General features: G+C 40.9%; 1 protein-coding gene across 1 annotated transcript in view; it reads left to right on the forward strand.

Annotated features, from left to right (window-relative positions):
- Positions 1 to 14,601: 14,601 nt before the first annotated feature.
- The window catches only part of LOC108706612 (protocadherin Fat 1), a 173,242-nt gene continuing 161,515 nt past the window's right edge, over positions 14,602 to 26,328 (forward strand). The window contains exon 1 of the mRNA XM_041579499.1: positions 14,602 to 14,920. The gene's annotated coding sequence lies outside the window, so the exon portion shown is untranslated. The remainder of the gene's footprint in view (positions 14,921 to 26,328) is intronic.

Genomic DNA, 26,328 nt, shown 5'->3' on the forward strand with positions numbered 1-26,328 from the left:
AGATAAATACAGCGGAGTTCATAGTGAATAAAAAAAACAGGACTTTTACAACAATTTTTAATTTTTAGCATAATTGTTACTTTGTTCCATGTAAAATTATATTGTATTCAAAAATCATTACAAGCATTTTGTGTAAAGACTTCTTTATGAGTACATTACTGCTGGAAATGAATTCATAGTTATGGTTCTTCAATCCAATTATTGGTCATACACACAGGTCAAATGATCTATTCACTAGGCTGCCATTTCTGCAGTTGACCGAATACCTGTCCGACCCTGAGAAAAGGCCTCCATTAAAGTCAATGGGTGCCTTTTTTTTCTCCAAATGCATTAAGGGCCCCCCAATTCCAAGAAATGTTTGTAACCGCAGGAGCTAATCATCCATTTTATTTCTTTTGAGTTGGCTTAGATGGGAAAGAGAGGGTCTTAAGAATTCAAATGTCTTATTTCCTTTGAATGTGGCGTAGAGGTTTATTGAATAATGTTCAAGTAGAAGCCTCGTTGTTATTTGTGAGGTTTTCTGCTTCCAAATGTAGTTTAATCCATTGTCATATTTAAAAAATGACTTTAAAAACATTCATCTGAACTTTGAAATATTCCTTCCTCTCTTGGTTTGACTTTGAATTGGGGCACTATCAATAATTCATTCTTTTTTTCTGCTACCAGATTCCTTATTCATGATAAAGAAGGTAAAAAAACAAAAAAGCTCACAAGTAAGAATCAGCAAACATGAGAAGGCATTTGTAAGTCAAATTCATGCTCTGGAAAGTCTCTTCAACTTTCCTTGGAGACTTCCTTGGCAAAATTCCAGGTTTGTCTCCTTTCATTGGATGGTATTAGAGATCAACTATACATGCTATATAAGGCAAGAACACCTGCAGAGCTGGCTACTTATCTCATTTAGGGCAGAGACAGACGAGAAGATTCGGGGAGATTAGTGGCTTGACAACAAATTGCCCCTTCTTCAGTCGACTAATTCCTCGAACTGCCTCCCTGCCGGCAAGAATCGAAATCTCTGGCGGGATTTGCAATCGGAGGGCTTAGTTTTCCGAAGTCGGCCAAAGTTTCCTTGTGAGGCAACTTCTGATGACTTCAGAAAACAAAGCGATCCAAGTGCCATTCCAATGTTGATTTAGATTCTAGCCGGCGGGGAGGCAGTTTGGGGAGATTAGTCACCCAAAGAAGAGGCGATTTGTTGCCGGGCGACTAAATCTCCCCGAATCTTCTCATCTGTCACTGCCCTTAAGCCACTGGCCAGTGTCGGACTGGGATGCCAAGGGCCCACCAGAAAACCTTAGGCTGAGGGCTCACTTTCCAAATTATTATACCTCCTCTCCTCACTCAACCTCTTTATTCTCCTCTCTCTTTTCTCTACATACTATACTCTATTCTTCCATTATTAAGCCTCTTTGTTACCATAAAGAAATAGAGAATGACCATGAAATAGGCCAAATGGATTGAAGCAAGAGGCCCACTGACACCTGGGCCCACCGGGAGTTTTCCTGGTATCCCTGTGGGCCAGTCCGACACTGCCACTGGCTCAACATTAAGGGCAGAGATACACGTGGAGATTGGGGAGATTAATCGCCAGGCGACAAATCTCCCCGAACTGCCTTCCTGCCGGCTAGAATCTAAATCGACATCTTTACACCCCATTATTAAAAATGAAAGCTTTTTATATAGAGTTAGCCCCCATGTCTATTATATACCTTGAAGTGGCAGTTTCAGTGACACACCACCAGGTTACCTTGAATAGGCATGCTGTCTGAGGTGTAAATAGATGTGTCACTTATCCTAAAGACTATTTCTAGACACTGTCTAGAATCTGTCATGGAGTGTTACAAATCATTCATTGCCATTAATTAACACCCAACTACCATTCATTAAAGGCCACCAGGGCAGAACTGGGAATGGAATAACCTTTGGTATATTTTTTTTAATTTGCATTATTCATATTTGTCAACTCTAAGATCCAAAGTACAATGTCATGTTTATCTTGCCAGCAAAAATCCCACCATGCAAGAAAAAAGCTACTTCTTAAATGAATCATATTCTCGTCGTCTCCTTGATACCATGCTCATTCTTATTTTTTCTTTTATTTATATATTTCTTTTCAAAATGTATGAAAGCAGACTCGGCTCTACAAGGATCAAACATTCGCAGAGCACACTGTATGCGTTAATAAATTCTAGCCCAAAGTGTTATCACATTATTTCTGTAGGTGCTAAATATTTTCTTTTATATCACCCTAGTTAGGCTGACAATTTAACACAACTTTCATTTCTGAATCAAACATTAACTGCATAATTATGCACATCAAAAAAAAGGTTTGTGCAACTGGAAAACGCAAATCCCAGTGGCTCATTTATGGTGCAGACAAATTACACTTGTACTGCCATCCACCCCCATTCCTTTTCTTTTAATCTCAGTTCTTAAACTCTCCCCTGTTGGGCACAAAATGTATTCAATTCTATACCAGTAGATTCCATAAGTATGCATGTGCCCTAGACACCACCTGTCCTCAGGCAAAGTCAGAGGGATGTAGCAATGGAAATGTGGCTAAAGTAGTAGACGCTACTGAAATGCTTATATTTCAAAGGTGTCTACACAACTTCAATCAGAATATCTCATGTTATTTCAATTTGCTGTTTTTTTCCTATTTTGCAAAACAAAACAGGAAATAATGGGATTTAATTTCATGGATCACCACTAGTTCATTGTTTCACGTTGGTGACTCTTCTGTATCAAATAAACTGCTGTTGAACTCTTGATACAAAGGGGATTGTCCTATGTTGTTCAGGCATTGTTCAGCTATTCAGAAGAATCACTATGCTCTGGGAAGATCAGCTGTAAACCTGTTAAGCATGGCAACATATTGTCCCCTTTCCCTGCATACGTTCTTTCTGGACAATGAGGACAATGGACAATTATGCCCCAGCACACCACTGATCTGCCCAAAATCTTCCCAAGTTTTGTGTAATCACCAGTATAGTACTCACCATCTAAATATGCATCATTGGGAAGTGTGTGATGTATCCATCCCAAACCTCCCAGGTCCAGAGCATTCTAGATAACAGGTCCCATACCTGTACTGTAAATTGCGAGCTAATACCTTAGATCAAGTAACTGACAATAGCCTGGCGAAAAGAAGTTGTGGAGCTACTGGGAGCAAAGGCTTAACTTGGGGGCCCCTCTGTAATTTTGGCAATGTTGGTGTCACTTCTGACCCAGAACAGGAGCTAAAACATGGGTCACCCGTCCCACAAAATCACAGAGAGGGTCAGGAAATTTCTTTGCAGGAGGACAACGTACCCTCTAGGCAATTATGCAACTGACTGGGAGGATATTTGGAGGCACAAATCTTCAACGTTAAAGGGTGACTTTTTTTTTCAGGAGCAGATTCATTCTAATGAATTCCCTGGGTGTTGACATCTATAGTAGGATAGCTTTTTGAAGGGCTATATATATAATTACACAAGCTATGGATCCAAACATAGTAGCGTGGTTGGGGTTGCAATGAATGTCATTTTTCTACATCATCATACAAGAGGTGATTGGCAATTTATATATCAATGAATTAGACCGCAAAAAAAAAAAAGCAATAACTGAAGGATATATTGTATATTGTATGGAAATAAGTGTACATTTTTGGCAGGAATGGTGTTGCTAGAGGGGCACCTTTAGAATTATGTCTTTTTTTTTACACATATCTGTAATGACTTCAATGTTTCTTTCTTTGTGCTGAGGATTCAAAATAATGTAAACTAACAATTCTATTGGCCACCAATGGCAAGGACATATGTTCTGATGTACAGCAGGAACAATTTACTTGCCTCCTCGTGCATTTATCACCATCCTTGCAGCACAAAAGTTTTATGTAAAAATCTCCATCGATTAAACACCCTCCCTCCAGGTTTTTAAACCAGCTGGCTAGTGCTTCCCAGCAGTAACCTTGTTAACCTCATTGACAGGGGTCTATAACTGCTGCCTGACAACATTTTCTCTTTCTAAACATAATTGAAACTCTAACTAATTCAAACAAATTCACTCTCATCTTGTTACAAAGCTGCCACACTGCACCACAACTTAAATTAACGGAGGCACCTAAAGGATATATATATTTAGGGGTAGGTTCTATAGGGTGTCAGCAGCAAGGAGCACTGGTTCTGACCATGTATTGCTTCTCATGTTCTACATACATTACAGTCATACTAATAAACGCATTAAAATGATCAAATAGCAATAATATTTGTAACAAGATCCAGTTGCTTCTTCCAGAAGGGATAACAAAGCAACCGACTGATGTAATTTGTCAATGAGACAGGGAAGAGTCTCCATCAAAACGAAGGAATGAGATGGTTCAATGACCCAGACTCGCAGGTCAGTGATTTCACAAACTCCAATTCTGTTCTTGTTAATTAATGAACTCAAGTGAAGAAAGCATCCCAAAGTCCTGGGCATTCAGGCTCCTTTTATTCAAAATATAAAAGAAATCACCTTCCCTCTCATTTTTTTAGATCTGGTCTCAACAAGATCTTTAGAAAAAAAGCCCTGTCTACAGCGCAATTGAAGTTGTGCCAAAGCCATGGTTGATCATGAGCTTCTTTTATTATTGTTATGTCATTCAGGCACATTCATTACAATTAATGACTTTATGTATCCAGGGGATAATGTTCTCTATCCCCTGCTTCACTATTTTATGATCATTCATAAATCCTTCTTTGCTTTCATTTAATTGAGATTTAGATTTTCCAACATTTAATATCTTAAACATTGGTAAATTATATATGTATTATTATCCTTTATTCTATGCTGCACAGAGATTAAATATAAGTTCTGCCAGTCCCTACCTCATAATCACAGCAAGCAGGCACCATTTTGTGGACACTTATTAAAATTTGACTCTTCCCAAAATAGTGTTTATGCACCCAGGGCCTATGGGAGACAGCGTTTCCATAATTCAGAGCTTTCTGGATAATGGGTTTCCAGATAACAGATCCTATACCTGTACAATAAATACAATTACTACAGATTTCATTGCCTTTAAATGCAGGGACAACCATGCATTGATTTAAATAAGAGACTGGAATATGAATAGGACAGGCCTGAATAAAAAGATGAGTAATAAAAAAGTAGCAATAACAATACACTTGTAGCTTTACAGAGTATTTGTTTTTAGATGGGGAAACTAGAAAGAATCAGAAGATAAGGCAAATAAAGTAATTAAAACATTATAAAAAATAAATAATAAAGACCGACTGAAAAGTTGTTAACCCCACTGTATGTGTGCCTACGCTCATCTACTTTTTTGTCTGTTTTGTCCCTTTTCCACATAACAGTTGGGTTGTTGGCTTATATTTAACATCGACAAAGAGTGGAAATGATCAAAGTATTATTATTTATTTATACATAACACAGGCACATTAGGCAACGCTTTACAATAGTTTAGAAAAAAACAAGGGTCTTACAAAAATATAACAAAGTTTACAGAGTAAAAAAAATATATACAGAGAATATAAGACATGTAATTGTCAGGATCAGTACAATATTGCAGATTACACTTCCTTTTTACAGTCAGTTGATGGAACATGAGACCAGAGACCATGAGATGATCATATTTATAAATAATAAGCCTGCAGGTACCACAGTGTTGAAGTGATGCGTGTAAATGAGCCTGTGTACCTCATATCAAACCCTAAGGCTGGGGGCACATGGGACGTACTGTCCTCTCCACCTGTGTTTTCTCCACTGCTCAGAGAAGCTGCACTCAGGTCAATGCTGTGCCTGGAGCTACACACAGGAGCGGATATAAGTAAAGATGGAGAGAATTCAACCTTATGCCCTGTGTGCCCTAAGCCTTACAGAACGGTATATATATATAGATATAGATAGATAGATAGATAGATAGATGATAGATAGATAGATAGATAGATAGATAGATAGATAGATAGATAGATAGATAGATATACACTACGGGATCATACCGGCACTCACGAACAAAGGTGATTGATTGCCTGGGTGCAAGAGAGAGAGAGAGTTAGTTAGTTTCAGGTAGTGAAAACCACAGCCACGGCACAGTTTTCAGCACAGAAATGGAGACTGACACCGCCTTTCACATTTAAATGCAGCTTGACTGGCTTTTATTTTCTATAACAAACAAGGGAAAGTTGTGCTCACCACTATTTTTTAAAACCAGTAGGCGGGGGTGCAATGAGGGTGTGACCACAAAATACATATAGACAAATACAAGATTCCTCTGCACTCAACCCATTATCAATATATTTAAGACAGAGACATTTTGTGCATACTGCTACTAAAAAATGCCTTACCCTTTAAACAAAACAGGGATTGTTTGTCCATATATTGCAATATATTTAAGCTGGCCAACTACGTCAAAGTCATCCCATATCTGGCCAGTCCTATGCTCAAGTTATAGTTATACAGGAGCAGTGGCCAGCTCCAAGGCATTTTTCAGTAGCAGTATGCACAAAATGTCTCTGCCTTAAATATATTGATAATGGGTTGAGTGCAGAGGACTCTTGTATTTGTCTATATGGCTTTTATCGCAGGTTCATCACATTTGCTTCACATAAACATTAACAGTCCTGCTTTCACACTCTCACTGGTGTTCACACAAATTCACTATTCAGCACTTACAGCTTCACTGGACATAAGTCCCATAATCCTCTCTGGGGTTCACTCAAGACACTCTTGTCTCCTGGAAGGTGTTTCTTTTTTCCTCTCTCCAGTCCTTTTGGAACTTTTTCCAACTCAGGGGGAATGACACTCTTTTACCAATTGCCAGCACCGGATTTGCTAGGTCCTAGCGCCCATCCGCACTACCTCATGAATGAGCAATAGCGCAATAGCGTGCAAGCAACCCCTAATTTACATATACGATTCTGCCGGGCACAAGGATTCAGCCGAATCCTGAACCGAATCCTAGATTCAGTGCAACCCTGCATAAGACACCTTCCTCCACTCAAGGAGGTCTCTACATGGCCCCTCACCCTCCTCCACTCAAGGAAGTCTCAAGGGGGAAACTCTGAGGTGTAGTCTCACACCTCCTTTTAACTACAGCTCACCTGCAGCCAGTGGCGGAGTTACGGAGCAGGGGGTGGGAGCGGGGGTCAGGACCCGCACCTCCTCAGAGCCCCCCGGCAGCCAGCGCGCCACTGAAATGTGGGCCATACAGAGGGGGACGGGGGCCCGGCTGCACGTCACGCACCAGGGCCTGTCCCCCTCTAGTAACATTACTGCCTGCAGCCTAATTACCTAACTGCCTCTAGCTTTGGCAACTGAAAACCCTTAATGGAGCAAAGAATGGAAGCCCACCCTGCTCTCTTCCATTCACTCCAGGGACCCATTATCAAGCTTTTCCTAAGCCGGTACACACCTTCAGCAATGTTTGCTGCAGAAACGCACATTTTCCCTAGAGTTTTCATTTTACCTATCTATCTCAATATTAAAGGGGTCGCTATCATAAGGCTGAAAAATCTCATGGGATGTTGTAACCAAAATACATCATATTTCTTTAGATTCATAATTCTATTATTTAGTCTATAGTTCAATGCGTAGTTAAAAATCAAAAACCAAAAAAATCCAAAATCGATCTCTGGGCGCTGCCTCTTCAAAAATTGAATGGTCAGACCAGCAATATATACAAAGCAATGTGAAAGAAGGGCGCTCCCCTAGTGTAATCCTTTTTAAAATATTTCTTTGTTAAAATAAATTGCACTTACCACTTAGTAGGCATCAGTAGCTCATCAAGTAGAACGGCACTGCTGATTATGGCCTCTGAGCTCTGGCCCCAGTGAGAGGGACAACACAAATGAAGAAAATTTAGAAACATGGCTTTAATGTTGTGTATGATCTTAAAAAGTCAAAGCACTTTACATACAGTCTCATAAGTATTAATAGAACTTGTGTTCCGAAGCAGACACAGGTTTGTGTATCTAAATGCACAGATTTCTTGTGGTTTTGGAAATATCACAGTTGCCGCAATGAAAAAAATTATCTTACAGCACACGGGTATCCAAATTCACATGACAATTTATAAACTCCAAGTCATGCAATTTGCAGGTGAAAGTGGAAATAGAGATCACTCAATTGATATTAAGGGGAGACTAACCTTTTTAATAAAGTTGCAAAATACAATGTTTTGGGTAGCACCTATATAATAAAAGACAGACTTTTTTTAGGCTCTGCACCATTAAGTTTAGCAATACAACATACCTCCCAACATTTTGGAAACAGAAAGAGGGACAAAAAGATTTGCTGCATTTTTGACCAAGTCCATTTTTGTGACCACCCCCCTAATTCCCATGTCCATTTTACAAAATTTGGCAGGTTATGAAAGTTTAAACACATTTCTGTGGTTTTTATGTTATTACGGTTTTGCTAATGAAGGTGAATTGCCCTTTAAGCTGGGAGTCTAAGTTCTCCCAAGAGACCTGCTTATCTTTAATTGTTACAAAAGTATCTAAGTATCTATTCTGGGCTCTCTGCCAAAAGCCAATTAAGTTAGAAACTTTGTATCTTTTTCTGGCTGTTCAGTGCAGGAGATCAAAGATAAAGTCAGGACATTTCAGTAACAATCCAGGACTGCGGGTTGAGCTGAAGAACGGTATAGTTGGAAGGTATGATACAGTAGGTTTACACAAAGGGTTGTAGTAATTTTTTAAAATGATCCATATAATTTTTATAAACTTCTGTTAATGAACTGTTATCTGGACACACGTATGAAAGTTTTACTGTATAACTGGTGTTTTCGCCTTTACGACTACAGGTGTCAGACAAAATAATGGAAACAATAGAAGTTCCGGTTACCCTTTGAACTTCAAAACAGCTTTGGTCCTTCATGGAATACTCTTGTACAAGTTGTGAAGTGACTCTGACAGCTGCAAGTATATCAGCGCAGTCACACAGATCGTTAAAAGATGCCTATTGTTCATCCCCAACGACTCCCATGCTCTACATTCCAGAATTTCCCATAAATGTTTAGTGATGTGAAGATCTGCCGGCTGAGGAAGTTGTGAAAGGTGTTTGGTTTCAGGGTGAAGGCCATAAAATGTATTCAGCTTCTTCCTAATGTTCATGGAACCATTCCTGAATTGATTTAGCTGTGTCCTTGGAAGCATTATTACTAACATGTATTTATAAAGAGTGCAGATATTCCACATTGCTGTACAATAAACGGGTGTATACACTGAACATACAGATTACATAAAAACAGATAAAACCATTAACTTATACAAGAGGGCCCTGCTTATAACCTAAAATAAACTTGGCACATTGGATCATCTAAGGGCTTGTATGGATGAATGCTTAAACCTGGCTTCCGTTTTAAAGCATTCAGCCGCAGGGTAGAGCAGGTAGAAACGCATCTAATTAATTTTCCATGCTCCAGAGAAGGTTATGGGGGGCTGCATCACTAGTGCAGAGAGCACAAATTGTACTCTCTGCACTAGAAGAGCCAAAATTTGAATTTTTGCCACCCCTGGTAACCTGGGCAGCAGCGCCCCTCTTCACCCAATACTTCATCTGAAGTGACACTTACCTAATGTCACAGAAGATCATGTAGACGTATGGCAGAATGGAAGAATACTGGCCATTGTCTCCCAGGGGCCCCCCACTCTGGTCACAAGCTACAGCTACTACAAATGCCTCCTTGCTTCCCTTTTGTGGCTGTAGCCAGGGAGGGAGTGACTAGCCACGGTTCCTGGTCAATTACCATCTATGAAGTATGATAGTCCAAAAGGCTCATTTTGATTCTGTAACCCCTTGTTAGTTCAATGTTTGTTATAAATGAATTGAAATCACTGTATAAATCCATAGAAATAAATTATGATACATAAAAATAGGTAAGTGGTGAGAATAAAGTGGCAAGCCAGTGCCCTTCCCAACCCCTGATAAAAGCAGAAAGAAAACAGTGATAGGGATTTGCTATTGCTGGGAATGAAGGGAATCAAGCAGGAAATCCCTCTCGTAGTTATAGCACATCTCTTATATTCCAAATTCATACAGGCAGGATAATAGGCTCCAGGGGAAACTGACCCTGGTGTATGTGAATGTGATAGGGACATTAGATTGTAAGCTCCACTGGGGTTGGGACTGATATGAATAATGTATAGTCACTATAAAACACTGCATACCGTTCTTACTATCCTTAAGTAAGGAGTGAGACCCCTCAGTGTCAGACGAGAGCGCGATTCATTTGTTTGCATTAATAACTCCCTTCTGCACTGTGTCAAGATGAGATGTTCAGTTCCCCTCTTGGGATCTCTAGTCACAATGTCATGGTTCACATGAGCAGGATTTTCTTCCAAATTTTTCCTTCTGCTAACCCCCCCCCAACAGTTCAATAGCACCAAATGATCAGTGCTTTTTTAAATTTAGCTCAGGGACCTCTCCCCTCGCTTGTCCTCACGCCCCCTCCGCTCTCATTTCAGGTTGCCTGTCAATACATGAGAGGAACAGGCAGATCTAAGCAAGAATGAATATGAAAAAGGATGAATGAATGAGGAGAGGGAGAGGATTGGAGAGGAGTGCCTGCAGCAGTCTAATGAGGAGCTGTCACAGGAGACTCAGGATGATTCCATGATAACCAGGAGTCAACCAGGAGACTGCAGCATCCAAATACCTGCCGAAACGGGGATGAGCCTAATAAATACACAGCAATGTGCGGCAGGCTGCTCCCGCTCTATAGGGAGAAACTAAGGGGCAAATTTACTAAAGGGCGAAGTGACTTACGCTGGTGAAACTTCGCTAGCGAAGGAGATAGATGTAACTACGCAAATTCACAAGATGCGGATTTTACTGAACGTTACCTCTTGTGCCAGACTTGCCTTCGCCACTTCAGACCAGGCGAAGTGCAATAGAGTAGATAGGGCTTCCTAAAAAGACAGTTGAAAATCTTTTCCTTTTTTCAGGGTGATAGGCTGCAAAAAAGCAATATTGTTTTTTGGGGTATCCAGGTTCCCCCTACATTTCCTAACATTTGGCACATAAACTATACACTGGGCTCATGTGTAGGATAATATAACAACTTCATTTTATTTTATTAAGGTTTCACGTGCTTGTGTAGTGTAATGTATTTGCTGTAACATATACGTCCAATGAACTATAACTTCCCGCCGTATGCAAATTAGGCAACGCTAGCACAACTTCGCTTCGCTTGGCGCAGTAACGCTAGGGCAACTTCGCCAGCATTCGGCACCCTGGAGGCAACTTCGGATTTTAGTGAATTAGCGTTGTCCTGGCGAATCTACACCTGGTGAAGTGTTGCGCTGTGAGCAAAGCCGTCGCTAGGGAATTTTCGGAGGTTAGTGAATTTGCCCCTAAGGCTTTAACATACATTGTTTTAGGGTAGCAACTCAGGGCCCCTTCCATGAATAAAACAAAAAGATATAACATATTATTTTGGATTAAAAATGTTAGCTATTTCTAGTATATATTTTAGATAGGGATGCACTGAATCCAGGATTCTGCCTTGGATTTGGCCCAATCCAAGTGCCTGGTCAAACTGAGTCAAAATCCATAAAAACCATGTGAATTTTTGTTACATGTACAAGGAAATTCTGTGATTTGCATCTCTCCACCCATAATGCCTCATGTAAGAGTTAACCTCTTGTTTGTGGTATTCAGGCAATGCTATGTATTTGGCACGAGGCAAGTAAATACCTTCGGTTTTCAGAAGGCTTTATGTTGCATGTCTTGCAAATGAAGGCCTTTTGGCTCCTTTTAGCCCATCTTACCCTAACCAGGCTAGGCTCTCTGCTTTACAACTGCCCAAAGTAAGTAATCAAATGAAGAATATGAAAAGCTGGTGACTGATGCAAATCCTCTGGATGATGTCCCCAGTCAATTACCATTTAGTACAGCCTTTAATAGGCTTTCATTTGGCTCAGTTGGCTGACCATAGAGGTTCTGCAGCAGCTGCAATCTCCATCCTAAGATTTATTGTTGAAGGACCCATTGAGTGTTTGCATCTGATATTAGCCCTAATATGTAATAAAATGCACTAAGTTTGCCCAGGAGCAGTAACCCCTAGCAACCAATAATATGTTTGCTTTTAAACAGGTGACCAGTAAATGTTTCCTGCTGATTGGTTGCTTTGGGTTACTGCTCCTGGGCAAACTTAGTGCCTTTTATTGCATAACCTAGTAGCTACTAACAAGTCAAGTGTGCTCCTAACCAGATCTTTGCTTTCATCGATGTTCTCACTGGTACTGATCAGAGCTGATTGGTTGCTATCCCCATTGTTAGGTGCAACCTATTGCATTCTTGCTGCGTTTGAACGACAACACTGAAGGATGACAGTCAGTATGAAAATGTCAGGGGGGACAAGCAGAATTAGGCTGAAAGAACAGCTATAGCTAGGGAATATAAATGAAAGTGAATATGAAATATAAATTATAACAAAGCTTACAGATACGGCCTTTGGGGGATATAGTAGTCTTGTGTCTGGAGGCATGAGTACAGAATTATATAATAGACATGGGGGTCATCTCCAGCTTAGGTTCCTATTGCACCAAAAAACAGGGCACCTTTTAACTATCTAATCCTTTGCAATCAGTGCAGCCAAACAGCTGCCATTTATTATAAGTCCCTGATAAGTAGTGACCCTTAGGGTAGGGACACACTGGACAATTTGTCGCCAACGTTTTTAAAAAGCAAATCGCGGCGACATATCGCTCGTTTTGTCTCTGAACAAAAACAAATGAAAGACGCCAGCTCCTGTGCCCACAGCGCGTATGTGAATCGCCTGTAGCTCCAAAACGCACTGAGACCCTTTTCCAAGCGATTTATCAGAAATAGCATGTACTTAGAAAAGCACTGAAATCTCCTAGACACGCACACACATACAGATAAGTAGCAGCAATTGTATTCAAATTACAATGCGAATGCAATGACGCAAGAACGCAAGCACGTAAAGATGCCAGGTTACAGCGGGAAGCACAAACCGTTTCCGGTTTGGGTGGAGCACGTACCGCACAGAGTAATGGGATACAAATCGCTCTGTGCCAATAGTCGCTGTGAATCGTCTGTTTAAAAAAGACGATCGTCTTGTCGCCGCGATTTACTTTTTTAAAACGTTGGAGACAAATCGTCCAGTGTGTCCTTACCCTTAAGGTCTCTTACACACGGGCGGTTTTTCCTGCACTCCCCTGCGTTGCGCTTTCTTCCGTTCAGCCGCAGGGGAGCGCAGGAGTAGACACACTCAATTATTGTTATGCAACATGGTGTGTCCCACCTGCGTTTGGCACATGCCTCTGTGTGAGTACAGCCCCTTAACAATAATTGAGTGTGTCTACTCCTGCGCTCCCCTGCGGCTGAACGGAAGAAATCGCAACGCAGGGGGCCCGGGCCCCCCTCCGCCCCCCCTGTGCTGCACCGACGCAGCGTGTCTGTGCACCGTGTGTGCGCGCATATGCGAATTTTTTCGCATTAAAGAAGGAAACCCTTTTGCCCACCAGGTTTTTTCCCAGTGTCCCGTCAGCCCAGTCCGACCCTGAGAGGTGTGCAGGAAAACCAGTGTGTAAGAGCCCTAAACAAGGTCAGCCATGGTGACCCTTCAGCCCAGTTCTTTATATTACGTAACCTAGGACTATGTTTAAAATATAATTTCTATTAATTCAATTAGCTGGACTGATTGCAGATTCTTAGCATTGTATCTGATTGCTATACACACTATGCATTCAGCTAAACCCTTGCAGCTGTAATGTAGCCTAGCAGGGGGGCAGCAGGTAAGTCACTTACAGGTATCCTATGGGCAAATGGAATGCTGAGTGCCGAGGAACCAGGGGCAGGGGGATAGTAGAAGCAGTGGATGTGCAATCTGTGCTGCATGATGAAGAAATCACCAGACAGTTTATTATATGCCCCTAGTATATTATACTGTATGTCCCTAGCTTATTATATGTCCCTATCTTATTATATGTCCCTAGTATATTATATGTCCCTGGTTTATTATATGCCCCAGTATATTATATGTCCCTGGCTTATTATATGCCCCTAGTATATTATATGTCCCTGGTTTATTATATGCCCCTAGCATATTATATGTCCCTGGGTTATTATATGCCCCTAGTATATTATATGTCCCTATCTTATTCTATGCCCCTAGTATATTATATGTCCCTATCTTATTATACGCACCTACTGTATTATAAATCCTTATCTTATTATATGCCCCTAGTATATATTATATGTCCCTAGTTTATTATATGCCCCTAGTATATTATATGCCCCTAGTATATTATACGTCTAGTATATTATATGCCCCTAGTATATTATATGTCCCTAGTATATTATACATCCCTAGTATATTATATGCCCCTAGTATATTATATGTCCCTGTCCCTACAGTGATTGGGGGCTTGTGACATCACAGCCCTTCAGATGAGCTTTGTCCCAGCGCTGGCTTGATAAAGAGAGAGAGCGAGAGAGAGAAAAAGAGAGAGTGAGAGAGAGAGAGAGAGAGAGAGAGAGGGAGAGAGAGAGAGAGAGAAAAAAAGAGAGAGTGAGAGAGAAAGAGGGGGGGGCAGGCAAAGGGAGGGAGCAGCAAATGGGCAGGGAGAGCCAAGCACAGCGCTCCAGCAGCTTCTCAACTCCAGTCTTTCCCCGCTGTCTGTCTTGTCCTGACAACTTGGAATCTCCTCCCTTTCCCTGGATATCGCTCTCTCTGCCTGGGAATGTGTATGTGCTGCTTCTCTGTGCGCTCCCCCCATTGCGGCCGGGGATGGTGAGACCGGCTTGTGAGTTCCCTGACAGTGCTGGGTGCACTTACCCCGTGGGTATGTTCCAAAGGAGACGCTGGAGGGGGGAAACTTTGCAAGAGGTCGCTCAGCTGAAGCCGATGGGGGATCAAGGCAAATAGAATTCGCTTTGGCTGAGGAATAAACATCCAGCTGGTCTGGTGAGTTTCCCCTTTATACTGAGCATTTCTCTAAGCATCTCTGTACATGGGCACCCTGCTGGCACCCTCACTCACCCTCACTGTCTCCTTCTGCTTCACTGAGGGAAGGCAATGCTTCTCCAAACCACGGAGGCCAGGGAATCAGCAACATTCCGTTTATTCACATTTTTGTTCCCAACTTCTTTTTGAAGAGAGGCCGGAAACTTAATGTATTGTAGCGCAGCGCCCTCCATGGTGTGAGCGGGGTACTGCAGGCTCAGGCAAGGCAAAGTTAACCATTGACTTTACTATCCTACTGTTACTTGCTCTGGAATCTCCTTTTGGCTTCTTTTGTTTTAGAATACAATTTTTTTTACCGGTATTTAAAAATTATATACATATTTGATGATTCCAATAACTAAATGCAGGTATGGGATCCATTATCCAGAAACCATTTATCCAGAAAGCTCTAAATTACAGGAAGCCACTCTATTTAAATCAAATTTTCTAATATTCAAATATGATCTCTCTTTTTAATCCATAATAATAGAATAGTACCTTGTATCTGATCCCAACTAAGATATAATTAATCCTTATTGGAGTTAAAACAATTCTATTGGGGTTATTTAATGTTTACATTGTTTTTTTACTAGACCCGAGGTGTAGAGATCCAAATTACAGAAAGACCTCTTATCTGGAAATCCCCAAGCATTCCAGATAATAGGTCCCACACCTGTATTATGTATTGGAAGGTATAGTTAAAATTATGTATTGGGGTTTACATAGTTAATATAGGTTATAAAAAAAAAAAAGATCATAAAATGTAAGCCCTTAAAATGATACACATACACACACACCCTTTGAGATTATAATAGCCCTTAATATTAAAGCTGCCCAAGGAGTCTTAGCCCATTGAAGGCATTTGGGTCAGGGCACACAGGCAGATTCAGGGACATTAGTCACCCGGCAACAAATCTCCTCTTCTTCGGGGCGACTAATCTCCCCAAACTGCCTCTCTGCCTTCCCACCAGCTAAAATGTAAATCGCCGCGGGATGGCGTTTCATTTTGCGGCGTTGCTTCACGAGGAAACTTCGGGCGACTTCAGAAAACGAATTGCTCTGAGTGCCATCCCACCGGCGGGAAGGCAGTTCGGGGAGATTAGTCTCCCCGAAAAAGAGGAGATTTGTTGCTGGGCGTCTAATTTCCCCGAATCTGTCTGTGTGCCCTGACCCTAAAGGTTGTAACTGTTATAGTAGCTAGTATGAATTTGCGTGTAGGGGGAGATGGTGGTTAATATTACATTTGTATGTGTAGTAGGTGTTGATCTGTGTCTGCATTTCATAATGTCATCAGATGGCTTTGAGATGTAGTACACAATATTGTATATGCTGTAGCTTACTGTCAAACCTTACACTCACATCATCCATTTAGCAGTGTACAGTTATAATTAGGATCATGTAAATGCTATATGGTGTCAGAATACTATTTTATGCAAAGTGTGTGCAGGAGTAATCTGAAGCTGCCTCCAGGTATTGTTTGGATGTGTATAATGCTTTTAAATTGGCACTATTCATTGATATTTAGGGCTCTGAAAAACAAACAAAATTTATTTAATACATAAATGCTGCACTACTAGTAGCCAATCAATATTTATTACAAAACCGTCCCCTGTGTTATAAAGAATACGAGCTGCCAACCAGCGCATCACATATTTATGTAGCAGTCTAATCCAGACTATAATGATTGTTCCTGCTCCCTGTACGGGTATTAGCACAAGGAGGATGGAGCATTCAGTTGATAAATGTATCCTGCGGTTGGGATGGCTGCCCTTGTTCCTATAAGTTCACCGCAATTTGGCCACAAGCGATCGCTGATTAGACTTGGTACGATAAATCTTTTTGCAAACACCGGGCTCTTCGGATAACAAGAAATTGTCTTATTTCTCAGTGGATTTAGACTATACTTGAAGCCGTCGTACAGTCTGAGTGGTGAATGGAGCCTCACACTAGCTCTGAAACTTTTCACACTGAAAACCACAAATGTATTTGCTTAGCTTGGCTTTGTGTTTCCCCTAACACTCCTGTGAGTCGAATGATGGCGTGAAAGCCAGGGTGGTCTGAGCACTTCCGTCCATTAGTGCACACTCTCTAGTAGTGATCTTTATCAGCTTCTGCTTTCAACTCCTTCAGGGAAAGCTTTGGAATTGCCTGATTGAATATGGATAGGTAGCCTTTCAATGCAGTCCTTATTCCTATTTCCCATCATCCTCAGCAAGTGGCTATGGAAGGTTGGCAAATATGTACTTTAGCAACAGAGGTGTATATTGCATCACAGAGTTGGCATTGTTTGCAAACGTACAGTACTATGGGTCAATGTGAACATGATACCCAAAAAAGCATAGCTAGATAGATCTCATAGGTCAGTATCATACAGAGTGCTTGAAATAACACATACTAGGGATAATAGTGAGGGGAAAGGTGCCACATGCATCACTTGTCATTCATGCAACCTGCAGCCAGTAATGAGAGCAGCCACATTCTGAATTTGGCTGTTTGATTAAATGTCTAGACCAGGGGACAAATACTACCCCAACATAGTCTTTCCATGACATACAGTCTTCAGCCTGCACAAGAAAATAAGAAACCATTTTTTTTTTCAAAATGCATCAGTTAATACTGCAGCTCCTTCATACTTCTGCACTGAAATCCATTTCTCAAAAGAGCAAACAGATTTTTTTTATTTAATTTTGAAATCTGACATGGGGCTAGACATACTGTCAGTTTCCCAGCTGCTCCCAGTCATGCAACACAAGATAACAGCTGTCTGGTAGATCTATGAACAGCACTCAATAGTAAAATCCAGGTCCCACTGCGACACATTCAGTTACATTGAGTAGGAGAAACAACAGCCTGTCAGCAAGCAGTTCCATCCTAAAGTGCTGGTTCTTACTGGAAGCACATGACCGGACAAAATGACCTAATATGACTTCCTGCACACCAATATTACAACTAAAAAAAATACACTTGCTGGTTCAGGAAAGAAATGTTATATTGTAGAGTTAATTATTTGCAGTGTAATCCCTTTAAGGTCAGGGTTAAGTTTAAAGCTGCCGCAGTGTACAGAATGTTGCAGATACAGAATCTTTCGTTCATGTTGTTTAAAATGTGCTGAACCAGTGCTAAACTGCCGTTGAGCTACAATCCATATAATCTCCCGAGAGCCAGTAACAGCCAATGGATGATCGGAGCTGAAGATATAGTGTTATATTTATAACCCAGATCACTGCTTCATATTGTGGCGGCCACTACACCAAGAACGGGATGGACAGATACAGGGAACCTACCTGAATGCAGAGTTTCAGGCTAGTGTTGGGCAGGCTTTGTTTGTTACCTTTGGCTATAGCCCTGTTAGTTATTCTGCTGCAGGGGCAGGGCCGCCATCATGGGGGGGACAGGGGGGACAAGCGTACCGGGCCCGGGCATGAAGGGGGGCCCGGCAGCGCTGCATTTTTTGAAGATCCGGGCCCCCCTTACGAGCGCCCGAGCCGTACGTCTTGCCTCTTGCGTGCCGAATGCGGAAGTGCCGAAAAGCTGAAGCCGATGCGCCGAAAAGACCCGAAGTCACGGAAAAAGCCGAAGTCATGAAGCTCCGAAAAGAACCGAAGTCACGAAAACAGCCGAAGCCGAAGTCCTGAAGCAGCGCAAAGACCCGAAGTCACGAAAAGAGCCGAAATTGAAGTCCTGAAGCGGTGAAAAGACCCGAAGTCACGAAAGGAGGCGAAGTGGAAGTACTGAAGCCATGAGTTCAATCCTACTGAACACCAGTTTGTGGTTTTTTTTTTTTTTTTAATCCCCTGGCCACCAATGTATTATTTTAATATTCTATAGGCCCCTGCCTCCAATCTTTTTTTTAAAACTTTTTTTTTGGGGCCCCAATTTTTTTTTTTAACTCGTAAGGGGCCCCTTGCCACCATTGTTTTTTTTTTTTTTTTAAATTTTAAATTTTTTTAATTTTTTTAACTTGTAAGGGGGCCCCTGCCACCAATGTTTGTTTATTTTTTAGTTTTTTTAAAAAATTTTTGTTGGGGCCCCAAGTTTTTTTTAACTTATAAGGGGGCCCCTGCCACCAATGTTTTTGGGGCAGGGGCCCCGTGATTTCTAATGGCGGCCCTGTGCAGGGGTGATGGTGCCTGTCTCTTCCCTGCCTGCAGAATGAATTACTCTGGACCGCCAGCTGTTCATATACAAAAACCCACACTATAATGAATGCTGTGCTTTTTTATTGGACACATAAGGGAGAACCTACAGTACAGATCTGCAGTGGTTCAAAAGCACACTTTTGCATATGGGTCAGTAGGAGAAATGTTATCCTCTCTCAAAGCTTTTATCTCACATATCCACTTCTACTAAGATGTTGTTATGATTATTACTTATTTATAAAGCACCAATATTCTGCAGCACTGTAAAAGAATATACATGATAACATATAAAGATACAAACAAACAAACAATAGACAAGACAAGAGGATTGCTGCTTGCAATCTAAAAGGTGAAACATTTTGAGACAAATGGTACAGTTAAGGTTTGCAGTTTCCTTAAAAGGAGTAAAATGGCAATTGGGTACAGTACATGCTCAGAATAACATTTAGCAATGCCAGTGAATTGTCTGCTCTGCTTGAAATCTAAGTTCTGCCAGTGTGTGGCCTTTAACTTAACTGTGCGCTATCAAGACTGTTGCTTGAAGCTGCCTGCTATTTTCCAATCATGATGTGCAGGAGCTACAAAACCATTTTTCTAGTCAAAATAGCTTTTGAGTGTGCTTAGAAATGTATGTGAGATACAAATAAGTCTTCCGTGCACAGAGCTGCTGTGCAACACGCTGAAGACAGGGGGGGGCCCAGCTAATCAAGTAAGTGAAGCATGGCCGGGCCCCCCCCCCTTAAACACAAAATCCTGCGGGCCCGGGACAACTGTCCCCCCTGTGACCCCCTGATGGCGGCCCTGCCTTTCTGTGCTCCACAGTAAACAACAGACACTAGAGGGGATTGGGGTGGGTGTTTCGTTGTAGCAAAATGCTTATAAAAGTCAAGCAAACCATAGTATGTTATTGTAACAGCCCTCGTCTGCAAGTGTGAGTTGTATGTAAGTCAGGTGTATGTAACTTGAGGACTCCCTGTATAATATATAAAAGTACTTGGAGCAGTCAGGAGCCAGTCTGAATAGCTTAACACATTTTTCATGCTTGCTTTCAAACAGGAGACCAAGAAATAAACTACATATTGGTTGGGTTACTTGACCAGGAACATATTTTGCACTTTATTGTACATTACTATATGTGCCTGTGGTAAAGGCTCACATGGGCAAAACTGTCGATCTCCCTTAAAGGGCATGTAAAGGCAAAAAAATAAAATCCCATTTGTACTTTCTTTAATGAAAAAGAAACCTATCTCCAATATATTTTAATTAAAAAATGTGTACCGTTTTTATAAGAAAACCTGTCTGTATGCAGTGAAATTCTCCCTTCATTTCCTGCTGTGGATAGGAATTGTCAGATGGTCCCTAACTGCTGAGCAGGGAAACAATCATACTTATGAACAGCAGGGGGAGCCCCCACCTTACTTACCAGCCATGCAGAACTCAAGCAGCTTTGTTTATGACGATCCCTAAGCAGCCCAGACCACACTGAGCATGTGCACAGTCTTAGTCTTGCAAAGATGTTTAACAAATTTACAAGATGGTGACTCCCTGTAGCCAACTTTGAAAGCATAAATTATTTGTTTGATTAGGCTTGTGGTGCAGTAAGTTCATGTTTATGTTTAGTATACAAAATACAGCATTTCTAGCCTTATTCTATTTTAGACTTTACATGCCCTTTAACTGTGCCAGGCATAGATGTGTTACTCGTTGGCACAAGTGAAGCAATTAGAATGTCTACTTACTGATCTGTGTTGCCTCATCGAAACCCCGAACATCTGCTCGGTTGATAGGGGGCCAAAGGATTTGAGACCCAAAATGTTTGTGTTCATGTGGCTTCTGCTAAGCATACGATGTGGCCAGTAGCCCAGACAAGAAAGCAGCTGCTTTCGCAGAGGGAAAGCAGGGCCTAAACATTTGCTAAGGCTTCGCAAGGGGGGAAATTCCATTTACTGCCCATTGTGTTTCCTATTGATCTGAACCATGGATTTTTTACCCTTATTATGAAGGGAGACTTGTACACTAAAATGTCATTTCAGTCTCTGCAAATAAATTGGAACACAAAAGGCACAAACATTTCCTATTAGCCTAAAATGGTATTGCAATATAGAAGCATGAAGTTTGCCCAGGTCTTGACGTTGTTAGTCTCTTTTGCACTTGACACTGATAAGTTTGCCCATTTATTTTTCAATCTGTTGCACTCCCCCAGCTCACTCTATCCCTCCCCATAACCAAAGGACTGAATGGAAGTAGTTCATTTTTACCCTTAGGATTTCAGTCAAAACGTTGCTATTTATCTCATCTGTTGGTGTAATCCAAATGTTGGTTGCTGGGAGTATGATACATGATAAACACTTCAAGTGACCTTTGATCCAATGTGTTAATCTGTTTTGCTTTGTTGTACACCTGAAATTTATCAGAAGGGCGGATGACCTTTATTCTGTTAGAAGTGCAAGGAAGGGGGGAAAGAAACTCATTGGATGCATGACTTGTGCAAGTCATTGTGTTTGAATTTCATATAATAAAAATTAGGGGGGAAAACATTAAAAAAACAATGACATAAGTCTGCTAATGTTAAAGTAAGAGCTCTAATAACATGGGTGGTTAGGTATCTGCTGTTAATATCTTTATCACCTCTCATTCTATTCAAACCCCCACCTATTCGTGTCTGTTATGCCCGCTGGTCAAACCACTGCTTGCTTGTAAGATTAAGTTGGTACTCGTAACAGTTTATAAAAAATAAAGACCATTTGCAATTTATTTTAATTATGACATGGCATTATAATAAAAAGTAAATATCCTCTTGAAGCAGTATATAGCTGCTAGTCATGGGAAAGAACACAGTGCACTAAAAAATAGCCTATATTTTATCAGGGCTTTTGTTCCCCTATATAAGCAGAAGAACAAACATTTTATTATTTTCCTTCTTTTTGTTTATCAGATGAAAATGTTAAGATAGAAATGTAAAGTATCAGTAAAAATAAAAGTGTGATTCTATCAGACCAGATTTGAAAGGGTAAATAAATATTTTTCTTGTTTTTTTGTTCTTTGGTTGTTTTTATTGTAGGAGGTGAATTAGTAGTGGTTTTAATGCCTGTCTGAATAGAGACTAGTTTGAGCAGCTTCAGTGAAAAGGAGACAGAAATTTGCATCTCCCAATGGACTGTCCCTGACTAGAATTATTTCAAGACTATAGTGATGTGATGCTGCTTTGTTCCTTCTTGTTTTTTACAATATCAATTAAATAAATAGAACTGGCAGAGCAACCCTTAAAAAACACTGGCAACAAAATTCTCCTTTACTTATGGGTCCAAAATGTGCCTCTTGTGTCATTGACCAAAGATAGTTTCATTATATCAGGTGGCTGCTGTGCAGGTTAAAGGAGAACTAAACCCTTAAAAACAAATATGGCAGGAAATTCCATATTTTTATACTGAACTAGACTAAAGGCTCAGCGTCTCTATGGTAGTAGTAGAGTTGCCACCCGGCCGGTATTTTACCGGCCTAGCTGGTAAAACACCTGCCAAGGCCGGGGCCAGTATTACAAATTTAGCGGCAATGCAGTTGCCGGTAATTTGTAATACCCTTTAAAAAAAGCCCCTGGCCTGCCCCCAATTCGCACAGAACTTACCTTTTTTCCAGCGCTGTGGACATCTCTGCAATGTTGCTCCGCCCCTTTTGTGGCATGCCACGTAGCTCCGCCCCCTTATGCGACACCGGCCGCCCCCTTTTGGTGCCCACCCCCCACTGGCCGGTAATATTTTTCAGTACAGGTGGCAACCATAGGTAGTAGTGATCCAGGCCATCAAAGTTGTCACAGGAGTTTCTCATCTTGGCTTTTGTTAGGGGTGTCTTCCACAAGCACATGCTCAGTGGGCTCTAAGCAGCTGCTTAGAAGCTAAGTTTAGGGGTTGTCGCAATTCATCAAGCTGAAAATTAGGTTTACCTGTAACATAGTATCCAAAAAGGATGTGAGGACCTCCAATAATAAAGAAACAAATATATAAAAAGTAGAAAAATTTATTAGGACATAATACTTTTCATGAGTAAGTGCCCCAATAGGCACGAAACGCGTTAGGTCTTATGTCCTAATACATTTTTCTACTTTTTATATATTTGTTTCTTTATTATTGGAGGTCCTCACATTCTTTTTGGATACAGTGTTTTGGACTTTGCACCTTGGGACTGAGGTGAACTGTGAGTGAATCTTCCTTTACCAACTTAACAACAATTTTGTATTTTTGACTTAGTAATTACTTTTTGAGTGGTACCATTTACATTTTCTTTAATGTGGCAGTAGCACAAACTCTGTCTTTATAGTTACCTGTAACATAAGCTGATGTTACAGGGCTGGTTATTACATTCTGATGCTAATTGTGCAGGTTTCTGAGCTGCCATGTACCAATAATCTGAATTATTAACTAATAAGCCTTATATTGTGATATATATATATATATATATATATATATATATATATATATATATATATATATATATATATATATATATATATATATATATATATACAAATACAGTACAGTATATTGTGAGTCGGCCTGTGCAGTGAATAACCAGAAAAGAAGATGGGGAGCGACAGGGGCATATTTGGGGATACAGATTTTTACTGCTAAAGGGCTGTAGTCTCCTTGGGCTGGTACAGAAGCCCAAAACATAATGTACAACATTTCTGCCATACATTTTTAATTAAGCTTTAGTTCTCCTTTAAAACCTCTCTTACAGGGCTAAATGCAGCGCTGGACTGAGGGGGTCAGGGCCCATGAGACTACCGAATCAGGGGCCCCGACCCCCCTCCGCCACCTCCACGCCAATTGGCCCCACCCCCTGCCAACACGTACCTGCTCTTGCGTTATTGATCGGGGAGGGAGTTGGTCCAGGAGTGCAGCGGCTGTGGGAAGAAGGTCTGGACAGCAGCAGCCCAGTCCGATCCTGGCTAAGTGCATGGGCAGTTGGCTAACCTGGTTTGGAGGGCACAGATATATGAGTACATTATCCCCCGCTCCCTTCTTCACTAAGCATAATCAAGGTGGAAAGTCAAGGCATCATCCCTGCAGATTTGTAAATTTATAGTAAATTTATAGTAAATACATTTACTATATCTGTGCCTAATGAAGTCTGTTAGAAATAAGAACTGATTTCTAAGATCTTATTTTCTGGCATACATATTAAACATGTATATGGAGCAAAATTGCTCTCTAAACATGCTTAACTTCCCCTTTACCCTCTTCACTGAGAATTATTATTATTAGAAGCATGCTGTGCAGAAGTGACTGGAACTCAGTGACTTAGTAAAGTGCAACTTTATTTTCTCTTTTCCTTTCTTTAGCCAAACAAAGTTTAACAATGACCTACATGTCTGTGATAAAGGAATGTGACCTGCTTGTGCACTGTTCAGCAACCCTTTCCACCCCTCTCCTACAATGCTTTGAAAACCGAATCCTTTCATAGTCTCCATAATTTCTGAAAACGGTTTTGCCCTGGGTATTTTGTTATATCGTAGACGGAATACACTGTATCTCTATACTATAACAATGTACAGTTCATTAGATACATCTAAAAGCTTGTGGAATGTTTCTGGTTTTAGGAGGTCAACTAAAGTCCAGCATAAAACCAAATGTACCTTATTGACTTGTAAATGTTCACAGACTAATTATGTGACCACCTTCTTACGCATTGTGCCCAAACAAATGGCCAATGCAGATCTGCATGACTTTCTATTTGGTCATACTCTTACCAGTGGTGCAGTGAAAAATGTCGAGCCAATGTCTACTATTGTGGTAGTCCTACTGTATGTTTAGGCACAGACAATTGACCTATACTTAAAGCTGGCCATAGACGCAAAGATCTGATCGTACGAATCGAGGATTCGTATAATTTTCAGACATTGTGTGGAGAGTTCCACAGAGATCGGTTGTTTGGTCGATCGGACAGGTTAAATGATTTCTGACGGCTGCCGATAATATCTCTGCATGTATTGCCGATCGTAAGATTTTCAGAGGGAGACTCTCACCAGCTTTGTGCAGACATAACTTTCATACGATTGCTGTCAGGGGCAGAACATCGGCTCATCTGTTCTTTTACTACTTGATCGGAATGGTTAGTGGCAGGTCGGGAGATGGGGAAGAACGATCGTTCGAGGATTCGAACTATCGGATCTTTGCATCTATTGCCAGCTTTAATCTACGATTTGCCAAACACAAAAGGCGAGTGTAGCGGGGAAATCCCCTGCATGTTTATTCAGTCATATGATCATATGACTGAATAAATGTGCAGGGGATTTCCCGCTACACTCACCTTTTGTGTTTTGCAAATCTATGTGTATCTATATCGTTGGGAGAGGCGCTGACCCCTCCAGCCAGCACTAGGCAGACAGGAGAGAACCGGGGAAACAGGGTACTATGGTTGCCAGCTTTATTTTTCAAAATGACACCCATAGATTCTAATGCGTGAATATCGCCCAATTTGACACGCGCAATCCAACCCGAAAGTCAAACCTGCCTGATTGAGATCTGGCCCATTTTTGACCACATATCAGATGGGTTGGCCCATTGGAGTGACCTATACACAGGCAGATAAGCTGCTGAATTGGCATTTTAAATCTGCCCATGTTTTGCCACCTTCACTTTTGTGTCAGTCAGTTTAAAAGACCAGTAACATCAAAAAATAAAAGTGTTTTAAAGTAATAAAAACATAATGCAGTGTTGCCCTGCACTAGTAAAACTGCTGTGTTTGCTTCAGAAACACTACTATTGTTTATATAAATAAGCTGCTGTGTAGCAATGGGGGCAGCCAGTCAAAGGAGAAAATGCTCAGGTTACACAGCAGATAACAGATAAGCTCTGTAGAACATAATGGTGTTATCTGTTATCCATTATTTAACCTGTGCCATATAGTCTTTTTTCAATTTCCGCCATTGCTACACAGCAGCTTGTTTATATGAACAATAGTAGTGTTTCTGAAGCAAACAGATCAGTTTTACCAGTGCAGGGCAACACTACATGATATTTTCATTACTTTAAAACACTTACATTTTTTAGTGTTACTGTTCCTTTACTTTAGATGAACAGACAGTAGATTGAAGGCTTGATCAGCACAGTAGAAACTGGTTCCTTAAAGTATGTACCATGGAATACTACTATGCAAAGGTTCTTTAATTCCTCTATTGTGAAAGCTTCAAGTTATGGACTATCATGTGGGACTATTAAACTTTTAGTAGTG

The sequence above is a fragment of the Xenopus laevis genome, chromosome 1S (genome assembly GCF_017654675.1).
Source record: "Xenopus laevis strain J_2021 chromosome 1S, Xenopus_laevis_v10.1, whole genome shotgun sequence".
Taxonomy (NCBI): Eukaryota; Metazoa; Chordata; class Amphibia; order Anura; family Pipidae; genus Xenopus; species Xenopus laevis.